We start from the raw sequence: 10787 nt of genomic DNA, 5'->3' as shown, positions 1-10787 counted from the left end.
AACATGCGAGTATGCGGCAAATTGGGGTTGTATGGGGCAATCTATTATTGTTTGTGGCATATGCGGTATCCACTTTGATGATTTTCTTGTTATTCCTAGTTATGTCTCTGCTGTTGCTTGTGTTGTTACTTCTAGCTGTGGCAATTGAAGTCGTTCGCACGACAATAATGCCAACAGCAATTGATCACTGTAGCTGTCAACTGTCAAAAATGCACATTAGACGTGGCGTAAATATTATAATAGCAAGAAAGGCAACCATTTCTTGCCTTTGTTGTTATTGCTGTTGTTGAACTGGTATTACAGACTGTCTGTTTTCGTTGCGCAGTTGAATTTTTTTGCACATATGGTATCTGCTTTGAGCTTTTGTTCCTGCTTCACGTGCTTTTGGTGCGATATGCAGTTGCAACTGCAGTTGTCGTTGGTATTTGCTACCGCAATTGTTGCTGCATTCATGCTCTACTTCGATTGTTGCAAGCATTGTTAACGCTGTTGCTCCTGCTATTTCATTATGCTAGGAGTATTTCTACAGACAAGTAGAGTAGAATGAAGGGATCGATCCAGCACAGCGACTGTTTTAGACTAACAAATTCAGCATTTCCGGCTGATGCAATGGAAATTTCGTATTTCCATTTTTTTGTCAACGTGCTCTTTGTTTGTTTTTGAAATGCTTAATTTTTTCTCATATTTTTGTTATCTTTCCGTTGTTCTTATGATGCGGCACTCTAAGCTCCTGCTGGCTATTGCACCATCAGCGATGTTAGTACTTGTCTTTTTATACTCTGGCACCATGCTGCACACGGTATACAAAGGTTCAACTAATGCATATTACATCGATCAAAACGCGAGATAATTGCATCTTCTTCCTTGACCATATATTAACGGGACACCTACATAGTATAAAATTAAAAAAATATATATTTTTTTCGTTATTCGGAAGCTTATACTTTTAATAATAAGATACTAAAATTTTAAATTGATATCGTGATCAGGTTTTTTGAGGTATAGCGTTCTAAAGTGTAGTCACTAAGTTCAATCAACTTAATCAATTTATCTTTAAACCCGTTTTTCTCAAAATTAAAAATTTGTTTCTTTGATTTTACTGCGTGTTCTCAAAATATATTCAAATAAACCATTCAAATTGTAAAACAAGTGATCTAGTCGTTTTTTTTAATATCCAAAAATCGCCTTAATTTTACGCTGTCACAATCGGTATGCATATACTCCGTAACTATAATAGTTTTAACAAGTAAGGAAAGGCTAAGTTCGCGTGTAACCGAACATTTTATACTCTTGCAGCTTGCAAAGATCAAAGCCGGGGAAATACTTTCAGGTGTTGGCAAAACTTTATATTAAAAAATGTTGCGAAATAATTTACTACTTTTTAGTCAAATAAATCATGAATGAATTACAATCAAATTTGGTATCATATTAAGTTATATAATATTATAGGTCATAGACTCAATTAGTTTAAAAATATATTTTACATCCCGTCAGCGAAAATTATATTGAAGTCATCCTTAAACTTAACCAAAGAGGGTAAATTTAATATATTGAGTTGATGTGCAAAGCGTTAACCAGAAGTTCGGAGTTGATGATATTAGGGATATGCGATTAAAACCACGATTTAGACCAACTCCATTCACGCGCACTTAAGTAAGATAACTCACATATTGGTCGATATATGGTGTATAAACGCAGTGGGAAGTTCGAAATTTTTTTGTTAGGTATATGGGGGCTAAGGAAAATAAAGATCTAATTCAACCCATTTTTGACATATAGAAATACTATTATCAGGAAAACATTCTCTCATAATTTCAATTGTATATCTCACAAATTTACCGATATTTTCGGCAAAAAGTCAGACATATATTCTGGAGTAAACTTTTCCTCTATTTGTTATTGAACCCTTCTGTACCATCCCGGATGTAAAATTGCATGCTTTATCTCACTATTTGTAGTTTTTAACAAAACCGATATGTGGAGAGTGGGCGTGTTTGTCATCCGATTTCATCTGTCGTAAGAGCTGTCGAAATGATTTGTGTTGCGCAAATTTGGTTCATATAACGTGAATGGTTTTGGAGATATACACATTAAACATATCAGGTAACGGGACCACGCCCACATGTAAACAAATTTCAAAACACAGGTGTTCCTTCTTAATATATTTTCTATTTTATTAAGGATCTGGCAATACTGTTTATGTCTAAGTTTTTTTGTCGTCTCTCTTTTACCATAAACATCTCTTTGTTGTTATTTTTGTTGATTTTTTAAATTTCTATAAATGTGACCATTAACGGAGGACATATTCAGTGAAGGAAAAAGGATCGGGAACAGGGGCCAGAAGTTCTCAGGAGGGCTCGGTGCTCTGCAAAAATGTTCTGCATATTTTTTCTCCAACAATTCACTTCAATCCTCCTCGGGTCCCGGTTTTCTATCTACGGCCCTGTGATATTGTAGGCATACAGTCTTCTTTGCTGGTTTTGTGTCAAGCAAACCGCATGAAAACCTTTAAAACTTTACACGCTGGTAAATTTAATTATTAAACAGTTAGTGAAGGCATTAGTGGTTGCAGAGAGTGTGATTTTGCAATGAAATTTGACGTTGATCCATACCGTCCCCCGGCAGTAATATGATGACTACACTACTTTCTACTAGTTTATGTTTGGTTGCACCCGTACTTAGTTCTTCCTTACTTGTATATTTTTTTTATTTGGCAAAATATTAATTCTGCTGTGGTTATGTCGTTGATAATGTTGACAATCCTCACTCACCTTACGGTTTTGGTCTTGTTTTACGTTCATCTGGCAATTGCTGGAGCTGCGAAAAAGTCGTTGCAACATGTCTAGCATTTGAATGTGTGGAGATGTGAACAAAGCAGCCTTTGGCTAGAGCTGCAGAAGTTTTCGCTGGCAACTTTTGTCAGGACATGACGGTGTCTATTGCATCGTTCATCTTTCGTCTATTTATTCTTGTTTCGCCCTCTCTTCCGCTTCTAAACAGCTAAGTTCTATGTTTTACTTCACTGCAGGATGTTAGTGTGTCAGTAGGCTATGTGAATTGTAGCCACATACTTGTAAATATATCAAACATTCCTGCATATATTGTACATATGAGACTTCATGTCAGTAGAATTCTCGGAACTTTTAAGTGTAAACATTTTCAAATTTGTAAATAAAAGAGTAGTCGAATGGAATGAATTTGTTGCTACCAGTCGCCAAGCCATGAGTTCACATTCGTCTTGCGATGAAATATAGATTTATAGAAAAGTGCTTTCACCTATAAAGGTTAACTTCAACTGTATATGCGAATCTACTATTAATACTTTCAGAACTTAATATTATGATATGAATTTCCAACAAAAGCATAGGTAATATTTTCCTACATCACAAAAGGGCACCAAAACGATGAAATGAACTAATTATATTTTTTTGCTGTAAACTAGGTTCGATCAAATTTTTGGCTTCGATGTGCATTATTTCATGGTCAACTTCTGAAGACATGTCTTTCTTCTTATGTAAGCGATTTTTTCTTCAGTCCACAAATGAAGAAAATGTTTATGAGCAAGAGCGAAATTCATATATAATATTTTTGCTTAAGCCTCATCCATAAATGATATACCTAAGAAAATTACAAATATTAAATGTTAGTATGGAAATTAGAAAATCAGCTGACTAGTTCAGTTTACGTTTCACAATAGTTCCAAACTAGTTTATAAGTAAAAAGCAGTTTTCACTGTAAGATATACATATTCTACAGCTGTGGCTTTGCTGTTGTAGAGCCGCTTTGTTTTGAAGTTTCCTTGTGATAATTCTGTCATTTTGAAATTTTACTGCTTGGTTTCGATATACGAGCAGCTTACTTTTGCATGTAAACATAAGTATATGGTAGGTACAACATTTTTTAACGGTTTCCGCATTTCCTTCACTTCATATGGCCACATTCACCGGTTAACTCCACCTACAGTCATACTGTCGCTAAAATCTCGGCAATCGCGTTATGTGAGACCAAGCGCTGACGGCACATTCAATCACTTTCAACCGTATGGTTGTTGTTGTGACAGTACGCCGCGTTGGGGTGAAAGCATGGAAAAACAATCAAAATCAACTTTATCGTCATTGTAAGCCGAAAATGAGACTTGAGCTAGAGTTGGTTGCTTGCGAAAAGCTGCCGACGAGTGGACGGCCATTTGCTTGGATGTTTCGTGGCACACTGACAATGCTTGTTACGATTTAGGCAAGGTGGAGAAATGTGACAGGACTTAAATTAACGAGATGCAGGCGCAATATTTGGATGATGAAGTTGAAAGCAAGCGCGTACAGATGGGGTTTGATAGTCAGCTTAGCTCAGTTGTTTGCAATTTTAGAGCCGTTCAGCGCAGCCGCTTTTAGCGAACGGCGGCTTGTTGTATACAGCAGGTGAATGATGGCAATTAGAGTGGTTGGTAAAATGTGGTAAATGAATGTTGGATGAGGACAATTGCACAGTTTGTAAGTTGTAAATATGCACGTAGGCTTCAATGACAGATGAATAAACGCAAACACCAGGCTGGCAACTAGAGTAGACAATAACACTGTATACATACATACTTGTATGTGTTTAGCTGTGCCGTAAGTAAATATAAATCATGTACGAGTGTACGTGTTTATGTATGACGTTGTACGTTGGTGCAATTGTTTGGGCATTTATATCATATCCGTTTGACTAAGCGGAAGTATAGAAACGTCGACTCATTCAGATCAGCGAACACATGACTGTATCAAATGACACAAAATTTACACAAGTAAAGTATGGAGACGTTCGGACGGAACAGAAAATTAATCACTTTCTGGTAGTTTTAAGTTGAGGTGAAAGTTAAATTCACACGCTCTTCATTTGCTAAAATCTGATCAAGTGTTAATATCGCTAGTCGTTAGTTTAGGTTTTTGCTTGTTCGCCAGTCTTGAGAACCTAGAGGCTAGCTAGCTATTAGCATGCATTGACCTGTATTTTCATACTTCCGGTCTGTTCTGAATGTGTTGCGTAAATAAAACCGTGTGTTTTCAAATCATCTGCACTTTTGCTAGTAAAGTTTCCTATTTTGTTCGGAAACCGAACACTTCGGCTGGAGTGCTCATGGGTTTTGCGAAATTAAAATAAAAAAAATGAAATAGACCAACGATCGGTGAAAGTAAAGTATCTGTTTATTCCAATATTTCAAATGAGATAAATAGATCAGTAATATGTCGTCTCCTTTGAAATCGGTACGGTACGAACATAATTGTTGTGCACTGTGATACGTGATTCGAGAGTATAAATATTATATGTACTATTATAGTACAAGCATATTGTTGCTGCTAAACTGGCTAAACCTGCTATTTTGTATGGTTTGCAAAATGCTAGCAAATTTTTTGGTGCGCTTGTACAAAAATCTTCTGTGCAACAGAGCTTATGCACTTGTGAGAGTCTCTGTTATTTCTTCTACAACTAGGTAACTGCTTTTGAACTATTATTGTTGCTGCCAGTGCTGAAATCACTTTATTTGTGACTGTAGTTGGTAGTGGTAGTTGTTGTAAATTTGATGGTGTCTTTTGTTTTAGTTTTTACTTTTTATTGATTGTATTATTGTTTGGAGTTTTTATAACTTGGCCACTTGAATATTCAATAAGCATTTTCAGAGATTTTTCCGTTTTAATTTTAATTTTCACTGGTTCTCTGTGCTTAGCTTCTTGCATTTAACAATGTTGTTACATTTTAATTTTAATTTTAATTACTGCTAAACTATTTGCACATGTACCAAATAGTTTTGGATTGCAGGGTGCTTAATTAATATTATAATATTATATATATTAATAAAAACCTATATATTCTGCAGGCTATGTGCAACTAATATCAGCAAATCAGAACTTGGTACTTAACTCTTAAATGCATGGCGTAGCATATATGGTACATGCCTTAAATCCTTCATAATTTGATCAAATTAATCTATGTCATAATTTGGATTACTCAAAGAAGGCGTCATTAAAACGACTGTTTTTTAAAAACTACCGCTTCTTTTTCTGAGTTTTATACAAAACTGACAATGAGCTAACGAAGTCGTCGGAAGGAAATTTTGCAAAAAAATTAAAGAGTAAATTTTATTTCTCCATAAATAATAATAAATTTTATTTCTCCATAAATAATAATTTACTACATTGTTTGTCCAATAAATATTACAGGTAAATACATTAGAGCTTATTTTGACTAAATAAAGTGAAATGTGATGAAAAGCGATGATTTATTATAACTTGTTTTGTTTTTTGGAAATGTGTCTTATGATGAAGAAGAATTCGCAGATACTTTGGATGAACTAATTGAAGAAACCCAAAAATCGCATTGAATAAAAAATTGTTAACTTCCAGATGCAAAGGTTATGATGAAAATGAATTCAGTTGTCTCAGCAGAGTTCATAACGGCAATACATGGTGTCCCGATAACGTTTATATCCTGGAAGAATAATCAGGTAGTTAACCTTGTCTCTACTTTCGTTGGGATGAAGCCGGTACATAATGTACATGCCGGGACAAAAAAGTGAAGAAAGTAATAACTATTTCTTGCCCCCGAATCATTTAATAGTACAATTATTATATAGGAGGTGTGGGGCTTATGGTTCCTCACCTCGGTCGCCAAAAAATTGAATGAAAAGGAGAAAATGGTTCATATGCATATTTTATCACCTATTGGATCTTTGCATGGTCAGCGCCAATACCCCAGTGGCTCAAAAGGCGTTTTGCCTGATAAGGAGTACTAGCGCCAGTCTTTCGTGCCGCAAAACAAGGACCACCACATTTTTCTCGTTTCGATCGCACTGGTCATCTTCCTATAATTTAATGTCGTGTAGAATGCAAAAATTAAACATGTTAAGCTGGGGAAAAACACGTGAATAACCGTTCAGTGTTCAAATGCAAAAAAAAACCTAATTGTTTTGTATCATACAAGTATAATAAAAATGATCAAGAATAACTCAATATTTATAAACTATTTTTATTTAAATTAATTTTGAGTGAGTGAGTTATTCTTTTAATGTACATTTATTGTCCTTAATTTTAATACGTAAAATTTTCCAATAAAAACCTTTCTCTCTATTTGGCACCAATGCATAGTGTACCATATAAGAGTATGGTACAAATAAAATAACACACATTTTTAGCAGTTCCTAGAAAACGATGCATTTATTGGAAAATGAGTACACATTTCGTGTTTGGTGGGTGATTTCAGATAGGAGATGCTTGGTTTCCATATTGGGGGTTGACCTCATGCTTTTAAGGGTTAAATTTATAATAAGTCATTTGGTAAATACTTGTATATGTATGTTAAGTAATATTGGATCATTCACTAAGTAATTTCGTTTTTTTTGTGCAGTTTAAACACCATTTTTTTATTGTGTAGAAAAATATAAAATTTTTACAATCTGTCGAGTTGTAATTCGACGATTTGCATCGACCAACTTTATTTTATCCACAGCGTCTTAAAAGGGCCTTCCAGGATGTGGTGCATCCTCAATATCGAAATTGCCGGAACGAAATTTCCAAACGAATTTTAGCATTGGCGTAGAACAGTAAAATATGACGAAAATGCTGTTCTCGATCATCTTCGATAGGGCACCAACCAAAACCTATTCCAAAAAGTTTAAGAAAATTTTTTAAAAACAAGTCTTAATATGTCAGCTGTTGAAATATATAACGGTAAAGCGGATGAGCGTGAAGTTGGCTGCGAAAAAACTCAATAAGATCAGCTGTTGTCATCAAACGAGATTACTTAGTGAACGACCCAATATCATTTTGAAAAGTGGACTTTGACGTTAGCCAGAGACTTCATCATTGGTTTGTTCAGCAATCTACGTTGAGGTGTCCCACTCTAAATTAAAGTTAGTCGTTCTGACTAAGATTAGTCAGAATATCTAGTCAGTCTACGAGCATCTAAAGGTCTGTAATTTGTAAAATAAGTGTCGGTAATGTGCGATGTTATGGGAGAGCTTGACTTTAAAGTAGATGATCGAAGCTTTAGTTTAGTGAGGAAATTTTAAGCAGAGGATAGAGTAAAGGAGGCCAGATATTTTCCATGACTTTGATTTGATATTCGCATATATCTCTGACTAAAGTTTGTATCACCCACGTCTTCCAATTAATATTCAAATATATATATCCGTAAAAGAAATATGTTAAAACTGTTTGGTGGGTATGCTGAAAAGGAGAAAATTTGTCTTTTGTCATTTTATCATATACTATGTTATGTGTATAAGGTTTTCCGACAAGTTAGATAATTGATTCTAGGCGGGAAATTGTACCTAAATCTATCTAAATTTGTGAAAATATAGCAAATAAAAATGTATTGGGTCCATAAAAGTTTCTTTGAATTATTATCGTAACCTCTTGACCATGTACAACATTTTGCACATAAAGCATCATGCAGCTTTATATTCTAATAGCATTTGACAGGTTTTATGAAAATTTCAAAAAAGAAGTTTTGTATGCAGAAAAAATTTTATGTGAGAAAGCATTCCAAAAAAAAAAAATAACATTCACTTCGGTCGCACAGAAGCTATTAAACGCTTCACAAATACAAAGGTTCCTAACAAGAACTTTATTTCGATCGTTCAATTTGTATGGCAGCTTTATGATATAGTGATCTGATCTGAACAATTTCTTCAAAGATTACGTGGCTGCTTTAGACAATAACTCATGCCTAATTTCGTGAAGATACCATGTCAAATAAAAAAGGTTTCCAGGCAAGCGCTTTATTCCGATCGTTCAGCTAATATGGTAGCTGTATGCTATAGCCATCCGATGTATGCAATTTCTTCGGTGATTGCATAATTGGCTTAAATAATAATCCATGCCAAATTTCGTGAAGATACCTTGTGAAATGAAAGAGTTTCACATAAAAGCACTTGATTCCGGCTGTTCAGTTTGTATGGCAGCAATATGCTATATGAGTATAATAAACCGATATTTGTATTCGACGCAATCTATATAAAAGTACATGTATTCTTATTATAGTCTGACCATTTAACCGTGCCACTGGTAGCCATTTACCATATACTATTTTATCTTGCAAATGAATTACAGTTGTTGTCCAGTATAACGAACTTTCAAAATAACGAAGTCTCGGTTGAACAAATTATCAAAATTATTTTACTGATGTCTCTATATTACGAAGGCAAATACTTTTAATTATTCGATATTGCAAACGCTGCTATATTTTTATTTTGAACTTCGCATTCTTTGCCAAAACAAACTGTTGTACAACATCGGCAGAAAATATAAATGCATATTTTTAAGTTTCCATTGATTTTAAATTAAACGTAATTCAGACAGTTCAAAATACTTTTTTCGTGCGGTTGGTTCTATATTTTGGAAAATAAACTAAGGATTTTGGACGATCGCACCAATGGGATTTCCGTAATTCGCGAAATTTGGATATTCAAAGTCGATTGTTTGTACCACAAAAACAGAAATTTAAAATCGAGGAACGCTTACGAAATTGTACGAAATTGGTACATATATAAGTCCCTTAAACAAAGAAAATTTCCTTGAATGGAGTAGGTCCACTACAAATGGTTTATGACTCAACGTCGAAACCCAAACCTCACTAGTGGCGCCGTTTTAATGACAATGGCGAAGAAGTTTCATTCCAAGTATTACTAGGGATGATTGGATGAATAAATTCAAAAAACGCTTCCGAATATGTTTTCTGAAAGAATATAGTGAAAAGTAAATAAGTCAGAGAAGTCATAAAAATATTAACCTTTTCGATTTCAGCATCTGCAACAGAAAGAAAAACATGAAAGAAAGCTTTCATTTTTAGCTTTCGCCAATGCTTCGGGAAACAAGAAATAACCACTTTCAGTAATTGAAAAATCTCAGAATCCGAGACCTTTCAAAAACAAATTTCTACCCGCAATCTAAATGAACTTGCAGTCTGTTTAGAGGAATGCTTTGCTATACTTTTTTCCAAGAACATTTTAATACAAAAAACTTTGGAAATGGTTTAAAAACAGACGCGACTCGAAGACTTTTCGTAAAAAATAAATGAAATGTACAAATTTCGTTGTCGTTGAATTAAATTATATACATATGTTAAATATATATTTTAAACCGAATGTATTTGGTTACTTATTTGAAAGATAATTTTTCGTTTTTCGAATTTGATGTTTTACTTAAAATTAGTTTTATTGCAATGGATATCTCCATACATATACATAGCACTTGTTTTACTCTAACAAGAAAAAATGTTAACTTCGGCTGCATCAAAGCTATAATACCCTTCACAGTTGCATTTTTTTATAGCGTAAAATAGTGTAAAAGGATATTTTTCTTGATTTTGACCGATCAGTTTACCTGGCAGTTATATGCTATTGTTGTCCGATCTGCACAATACTTTAGATAGAGACTACAGCCACACTGAGGGCCAAATTTCTGGGCGATACCTTGTCAAATAAAACAGTTTTCTCTACACGAAATTGAGTTTGATCGGTCAGTTTGTATGACAGCTATATGCTATAGTGGTCCGACATCGGCGGCTCCGAAAAATGAGCAGCTTCTTGGTGATAAATAGACGTGTGTGAAATTTCAGATCGCTATCTCAAAAAGAGAGGGACTAGGTCGCGTATATAGAGATGGACAGACGGACTCAGCTTGTCACGACTCGACTCAGCTTGCCACGCTGACCATTTATACGAGTATATATACTTTGTAGGGTTTCCGACGTTTCCCTCGGGGTGTTACAAATTTCGTAGCAAACTTAAAATATCCTGTTCAGGTTATTAAGCG

At 34.6% G+C, this 10787-nt stretch overlaps 1 long non-coding RNA gene across 1 annotated transcript; it reads left to right on the top strand.

Moving 5' to 3' along the window:
• The first annotated feature begins 9211 nt into the window (after positions 1-9211).
• Positions 9212-10112, top strand: LOC138857531 (uncharacterized). Its single transcript, XR_011396630.1, has 2 exons — positions 9212-9728; positions 9777-10112. It is a non-coding gene; the product is annotated as an uncharacterized lncRNA (long non-coding RNA).
• The last annotated feature ends 675 nt before the right edge of the window (positions 10113-10787 follow it).

This window comes from Bactrocera oleae, chromosome 5 (genome assembly GCF_042242935.1).
Source record: "Bactrocera oleae isolate idBacOlea1 chromosome 5, idBacOlea1, whole genome shotgun sequence".
Taxonomy (NCBI): Eukaryota; Metazoa; Arthropoda; class Insecta; order Diptera; family Tephritidae; genus Bactrocera; species Bactrocera oleae.
The sequence above is the reverse complement of the archived record's forward strand: the minus strand, read 5'-3'. Positions and strand labels throughout refer to the sequence as shown.